Genomic DNA, 8222 nt, shown 5'->3' on the forward strand with positions numbered 1-8222 from the left:
TTCTAATAATGAAAATGGTGTTGAAACTACTTCTGCACAAGATTTATGGCTTATCTGGAATAAATTCATCAGATTTGATGGGAACAATGCAACAAATAGCAAGAACACCAACGAACAAGGCCGAACCCTAAAAGCAGATCTGAAGTTGAGGAAGAGAAGAAAATGCAGTTGCAGATGGGCTGCCGTGGCTTGCCAGAGTTCTCTGGTCCGATCAGGTTGATGTAGCGGCCTGCGTTGATGCGGCGGTCGGATGTTGCGGCGGTGGAGCTCGAGCGCTGGTGCGGCCGTGCGAAGGTGGAAGACGAAGGAGGAAACGAAGGAGAAAATGAAAAAGAGTCCCTCCCCTATTTTATATGGGGGTGGCTGCAAGGCATGCACGGGAATGGGGGGGGCAAAATCCTTATATGGCTATATGGACGCTTTAATTCTCGGGACATTTATTAAGATGAGGATCAATTAAGATGTTCTGGGCCACGTGTGAAGTTAATATGAAGTGACGTCATGGTGGCTTAAGAAAATTCTATGAGCTGACGTCAAGGCGGTTTATAGCAAGGTTTATGAAATAAAGGTGATGCAAGATTTTGACAGGTCAGGTATTGAAGATTGACATGAACAAGTTCAAATCAACCTGGGGCCTAATGTTGGGGATATGACTATTGGGTATGAACTGCCCAGGAGGGGCCGGGTCATACCACTGGTGCTTTACTAGTGAAGTTGGCGGATCATATGAGCCCATTGACGGTCCAAGGCCCAGAAGAGACTTAAGTCCCGGGAGGATGAACCGCCATGTATATATGACTTGTGTTGTAAGGCATGAGTAGTTAGTCACCGAGGCGGACACATTGTGTATGAGTCAGCCGGGACTCTGTGAACCGCCAGAAGTCAACCTGTGTATATAAAGGGACGACCCGACGGTAGCTTAGGGCAAGAAACAAGAGATTGAGAACTAGTCAAGCATATTCGCTCCCTGGTAATCGAAATCCTAGCAATACAATCCCAAACTACAGTAGGCCTTTACCTTCGTCGTAAGGGGCCAACCCAGTATAAACTCTCTGTGTCCTTTGTCCCGTTTAACCCCTTTAAGCTAACCTAGCTACGATGGCCCTGCGACTAAGTCCTTCTGCTAGGACATCTGCCGTGACAATTCCACGACAGAGTCCAAACACCGTAAAACTTTTTGGAGAATTTTTATTGACCAGAACACACATGATGGGCTAGAGCAGCACATGGAGGGTGCCCCGAGGGGGGCACAATGCACCAGGGTGCACCTGGGGGCCCAAGCGCGCCCAGATGGGTTGTGCCCACCTCGGTGGCCTCCCGCACCCCCTCTTTACCCTATAAATTCACAAATATTCCAAAACCCTTCAGAATTAACCTAGATAAGAAGTTCCGCTGCCTTAAGGCTTTGTAGCCACCGAAAACCAATCTAGACCCTTTCCGGCACCGTACCAGAGGGGGGAATCATCTCCGGTGGCCATCTTCATTATCCGGCGGGCACCACGATGAGGAGGGAGTAGTACACCCTCGGGGCTGAGGGTTTGTACTAGTAGCTATGTGATTAATCTCTCTATCTCTCTATTGTTCTTCAGATGTCACGATCTTGATGTATCACGAGCTTTGTTAATATAGTCAGATCGTATGGTGTTTTCCCCTCTCTATCTTGTTGTGATGAATTGAGTTTTTCCCTTTGAGATTTCGTTGTAATCGGATTGAATACTTTTATGGATTTGAGAACACTTCATATATGTCTTGCAATTGAATACTCATGGTGACAATGGGGTATCATATTGATTCACTTGATATATGTTTTGGCACTCAACTTGCGGATTCCTGAGGTGACATTGGGGTAATCTACGCATAGGGGTTGATGCACGTTCTTGTCTTTGTTTCTCCGATAGAGATCTTGGGGCACTCTTTGAAGTTCTTCGTGTCGGATTGAAAATTATGAATCTGAATTTGCTTTGGTGTTATTTTAGTATGAACTCTTGGTTAGATTGATCGCAAACAATAGCTTCATGTTATTTCAGTACGAACTCTAGGATAGATTGATCGGAAAGAATTTCTTTGAGGCGGTTTCCTACCCTACAAACAATTTCGTCTTATATTCTCCGCTAGATAGGAACTTTGGAGTGATTCTTTGTTGCATGTTGAGGGACGGTTATATGATCCAATTATATTAGCATTGTTGAGAGGTTGCACTAGTGAAAGTATGGACCCTAGGCCTCATTTTCAAGCATTGCAATACCGTTTTTGTGCCCATTTACTATTTTCTACCTTGTTGTTTTTATTTATTCAGATTATAAAAATATTTTTCTACCATCCATTTTACACATTTATCACCATCTCTTCGCCGAACTAGTGCACCTATACAATTTGCCATTGTATTTGGTGTGTTGGGGACACAAGATATTTCTTGTATTTGGTTGCAGGGTTGTTTGAGAGAGACCATCTTCATCCTACGCCTCCCACGGATTGATAAACCTTAGGTCATCCACTTGAGGGAAAATTGCTACTGTCCTACACGTGTCTACCAGAATAAAGTTGCATAGTAGACATCAACCTGGAAGCTTAAACAATCCACAAATTTGTTCCACATATATCAAGTGCATATCAGGATGTTCGGTTCCATCTCCTGGATAGGGATTAGCTAGGAGTTGTTATATCATACCCGAAGGAATTTCATATTCAATATTTTCAGTAGGTGCAGTAGGTTGAGGCCTAGCTAATTTTGGTTCCGGTCGAGGTAAAGATACCCTGAACAAACCCCCTCAAAGGATTGTTTCCCATAGTAGCAAGTGACAATACATTTCAGCACACTATATAAATGTTTCCTTACCAAATTCCACTTAGCAAAGGCGCTTCACTCCCCGGCAACGGTGCCAGAAAATAGCCATGATGGCCCACAAGTATAGGGGATCAATTGTAGCTCATTTCGATAAGTAAGAGTGTCTAACCCAATGAGGAGCGGAAGGAAATTACAAGTGGATTTCAGCAAGGTAATGTCTGCAAGTGCTGAAATTGTAAGTAGCAGGGTAGTTTGATAGCAAGGTAATTTGTAATGAGCAAGTAACGATAGTAGTAGCAAAAGTGCATCAAGGTAGCCCAATCCTTTTGAGGCAAAGGACAGGCCAAAACGGTCTCTTATAATAAGCAAAGCGTTCTTGAGGGTACACGGGAATTTCATTTAGTCAATTTCATAATGTTGGTTCCATTTGTGTTCGCTACTTTGATAATTTGATATGCGGATGGACCGGTGCTTAGGTGCTGTTCTTACTTGAACAAACCTCCTACTTATGATTAACCCTCTCGCAAGCATCCGCAACTACGAGAAAAGTATTAAGAGTAAATTCTAACCATAGCACTAAACTTTTGGATCCAATCGGTCCCTTATGGAATAGCGCATAAACTGGGGTTTAAGCTTCTGTCACTCTCACAACCCATAATCTAATTGTTACTCCACAATGCATTCCATTAGGCCCAAATATGGTGAACTGTCAAGTAGTCTCTTACTTATCGAACACATATCAATTTCACATGATTACTTGCAACATGATTTCTCCCGTGACCTCAAGAAAAAAAGTAACTACTCACAAGTGATAAACATGCTCAAGATCAGAGGGGTATTAAATAGCATAATGGATCTGAACATATAATCTTCCACCAAATAAACCATATAGTAATCAACTACAAGATGTAATCAACACTACTAGTCACCCACAAGCACCAATCTATAGTTTCGGTAACAAGATTGAACACAAGAGATGAACTAGGGTTTGAGATGAGATGGTGTTGTTGAAGATGTTGATGGAGACAGCCCTCCCCAAGTGATGATTATGACGATGATTTCCCCCTCCGGGAGGGAAGTTCCCCTGGTGGAATCGCTTGGCCGGAGGGCAAAAGTGCTCCTGCCCAAGTTCCGCCTCGAGACGGCAGTGCTCCGTCCCGAAAGTCCTCTCCTTGTTTTTTTCTAGGTCAAAATGACTTATATACCAGAAGTTGGGCATGAGAGGTGGGCCTGGGCGAGCACAACCCATCAGGGCGCGCCTGGGCTCCCTGGCACACCCATGTGGGTTGTGCCCATCGATTGGGCCTCCGCTGGTACTTATTTGCTCCAATATTCAACATATATTCCATAAAAATTCTCCGTGAAGTTTCAGCTTGTTTGGAGTTGTGCAGAATAGGTAGCCTAACGTAGCTTTTCCAGGTCCAGATTTCAAGCTGCCGGAATTCTCCCTCTTTGTGTGTACCTTGAAAATTATGAAAAAAAGGCATTAGAATTACTACAAAAAGGATTATTATGCATAAAAACATCATAAATAACAGTAGGAAAACATGATGCAAAATGGACATATCAGGGATCCCACAACGGACAAGTTTGAAGGGAGACAAATAGTACATCTTATCCTGACAAAAGGTGGTCTTCGCCTGCAAAGCTTCTGGTCGTGACGTCGTAGTGGGCTCAGCGATGACCTCCGTTCTGCTGTCCTGGCGGTCTTGGTCTTCTTGCGCGGAAATGGAAACATTTGTCTGATTTGTCGGGACTCTGCGCCTGCGCTTGCCTCCTTAGCATCAAAGAGGAAACCTGCTGTACTGCGCCCGCTGGCGCCCGCCTAGCCTTGGTCGTCATGGCTTGCGTCACCTTAACCTCACGAGGTGTGCGCCTACATAGGAATCTGTGCTCCTGATCCTCAGGAGCTAGCCTTGGGAGGCCGCTCCCTCTAGAGGTCTTGGCGTCGTCCACCTTGCGAGGCTTGGCCCCTCGCGCAGGTCTTGTCTTGTCGATGCTGAAGATGGGTCGTACTAGGCCATTGACGGAGCCACGTCATGGGCCGCAGGCAGGAAATTCTGGGTACCCTGGTTCCTAGAATGTTGAGATTGACCACACTAGAGCACGATCAACTTGACCACGAAAGTCTAATCCTGCAAGCAATCAAAGAAGGAGCAAGAATATGATAAAAACAATCTGAATATTGCAAATATAGATGAAGTATTTATAGTGTTGGGGATCCAAAAGCGGTATTGGTCTGGTTGTTGGACACAAATGAAGTACACGAAGTTGCAATGGCTAACTTTTAACTAAACAAATCCCAACACTACAAAAAAACACTTCCGTGATGATACATGTTTGTCATAGTAGGTCGCATTTTCTGTCATGCATGTACATCCATGATGATTTTATGACAAAATCAAGATAGTCATACCTGTGCTGTCGTAGAAGTGTTCCATGACATTACCAAAATTATCATCACGGAAGTGTCCACTTCCATGACGATAAATCTCGCATCACAGAAGTGCTTTCATCAAGGGTGACTGACACATGGCATCCACCGCAACGGAACGCAGTTAACCTATCGGGTCGGGTTTTGGATCTGATAACCCGTTAACAGCCCCGACCAATGGGGATTTTCCACGTGTAAAATCATCATTGGCTGGAGGAAACACGTGTCGGCTCATCGTTGGGACAGATGTCATCCACTCACTGGACAGAAGGTGCCTATGATACGTCGACACGTGGCACGGCCCAACAGAGGCCCATTCCTGTGAAAAGGCCGGCCCATTTGACTTGGTCAAAAGGTGGCGGGCCGGCCCATGTAAAGCCTGTTAATGGCTTGTTCGCATATAGCCCATTTACATCCCGCTAACCCAAGGCATGTTAGGTGCTATCTGAATTAGGCCCAGTAGCGTCATCTGGGCCACCCAATATGATTCCAGCCCGTTTTCACTTCTGGCCCATGTATGGCCCATGACGTCTTTCGGCCCATATGAGGCACTATGTAACTCTTGGCCTATTAACGACCCGTGGTGAAACTGGCCCATAATGAATAGTGTATCACTTTACACCCATTAACGGCCTGTGGTGAAACTAGCCCATAATGAATAGTGTATCACTTTATACCCATTAATGGCCCGTTATTCCGTTGCGCCGTTTCCAGCCCATGTTATCTTTTGGCCTTCTCAGAGCCCATTTATCCTTGGTCTCATTTCTAGAATTCATTTACTTACGGCGCGTTACTGTCATTTTTTGCTTGTGGGCCAAATTCAGCCCATGGTTACAGTCGGCCCGTTTGTGGTCCGTTAATATGTTGGGCCGTTTTCATAGCGTCATCAAATACGACCTATTAACGATGACCCGTTATGGTCGGACCATGAATGGATGATTCCAACTCTAGCCTGTTTACGGCCATAATGCGGTCTGTTTGGCCCATATTTGGCCAATCGATCATACGGCCCGTATAAGGCCCATTGATGATACGACCCGCAGAAGGCCCATTGTTTCTACGGCCCGTAGAAGGCCCACTGTTTCTGCGGCCAGTAGGAGGCCCAGTGTCACTACAGTGAATATTAGCCCATGGTTATTGTGGCCTAGTTTTAAAAAATAGGTTATTGCAGCCACTAGCTAACCGCGGAAAAAGAACTGCAATGACTACAAGCAAACAAATAAACAAGACAACAAGGAAATAAATAAGCAAGCAACTAACGCTAGGCTATCACGGCTATTACACATATTACGTCCACTGGGCATCAAAGTTCGCCACCAGTGCAAATATAGGGAACAAAGCAGCATATCATATACACTGGTTGTCAAAGTTGGCGACCAGCGCAAATAAACGCCGCAACAAAACAAATCCAGAACTAAAACCACTTTAGAAGATCTCAAGAAACAATATCCCAGGTACCCATAATGCTAGCAAGATGCTTAACAAGCTTATTAACTTTCTCTTGTTTGGCACTTAAATCCTCCAGCGCTTGTTGTTGCACCAAAAAATATGCATCTGAATTCTGCAGGGACTTCCTCAGTCCTTCAGCTTCCTGTCGCAGCACATCTGATCGATGTCTTTCAACTTGAAGTTGAGACTCAAGAAGATGAACTGATTCAGGCAGCGAGTTCGAAGAGCTTGTGCCAGCAGTAGTGGCCAGTAACTCGAACACTACATCAAAACAGGACTTTTGGGTTCCCTCACTGTCGTCAAGATAGTTTTTATCAGCTTTCTTGGAGACCAACAGGGATGTCTCACTATCTTGAACCTTATCTGCATTACTTCCTTTACCATTGGATAACGCGGTACTGTTCTCCAATATTTTGTCCGCATTCTAAAAGAGAAACAAGAAGACACATCACATGTTTACCATGTTGTATATGAAACTCATTTTGGTAAATGAGTTCAGTAGTAAAGTGGACAGGATAATAGCATGAAACAAACATATATCTATGTACCATGGTCACTTTATGGTCTATATCATTCTAGTGTTTGTTGCCAAATCAAGATAGAGACACAGTTCAAATAATATTTGTTCAAGACAAAGCAGAATAGATAGAATATAAGTGTGGGTAACTATAGAGCAATAACAACACTTGTAATGTGCATGACATGAGATCATAACTGTTTATTCTTTTGAAACTGAAATCAACATAGAGCAGGTTACAACAGCAAACTAGTTAAAGAAATAGGTTTAAAACATACCTGTTGCGCCATTGGAGTTTCAATTCCATCCTTCAAATTTGAAAATAGTTGGTATGAGTAAATACAGTAATGCAAGAGCAAAGGAGTATGAACCATAGCTACAGAACCTAACCTGAGAACAAATCTTCTTCTCCTTTAAGCGTTGAGTTGGGATTCGGAGTTGTGGTCCTCGTGCTTTGGGCACTGCAGTTCCCTTACTAACTGCTCGTGTTTGGGTGCTCTGTTGTGGAGACAGTGCTGTGTCAACTGGAACTGGGTTACTATCTGTCGGGGTTGGGGTTAGAAGGGGTGTAGCTGGTTCTCTGTCCAACTGGGTAGGGGTACAATCTGCTAGAGTCTGGGTTATGTGTGGTGGATCTGGTCCTTGGGCAAGTACAACCGTGGTTCTATCTGCATCAACTGGTAGCACTATCTTTTCTGAAGACCGTGTTGTTACTCCCTTAGATACTGCCATCACGCTCTCCAATTCAAATGGCTGATAAACAAGAAAAGTAATTGACAGTATAGACATTGTATGATGGACAGGTGCAATGGATAGTGGGGAATAAAAGAGGGCATGAAATAATTCATATTTATGTTGCCTAACCAAACAGGATAGCATCGCACAATTTCACATATATGATGGCTAACTAAACAGGATAGCATGACATAATTTTACATTATGATGGCTAACTAAGAAAGATGGGAAGACATACATCAAAATATGAGACTGTTTAAACAGGATGACATGACATAAGTATATAATGTGTTTATTAAATA

The sequence above is a fragment of the Triticum urartu genome, chromosome 4 (genome assembly GCF_003073215.2).
Source record: "Triticum urartu cultivar G1812 chromosome 4, Tu2.1, whole genome shotgun sequence".
Taxonomy (NCBI): Eukaryota; Viridiplantae; Streptophyta; class Magnoliopsida; order Poales; family Poaceae; genus Triticum; species Triticum urartu.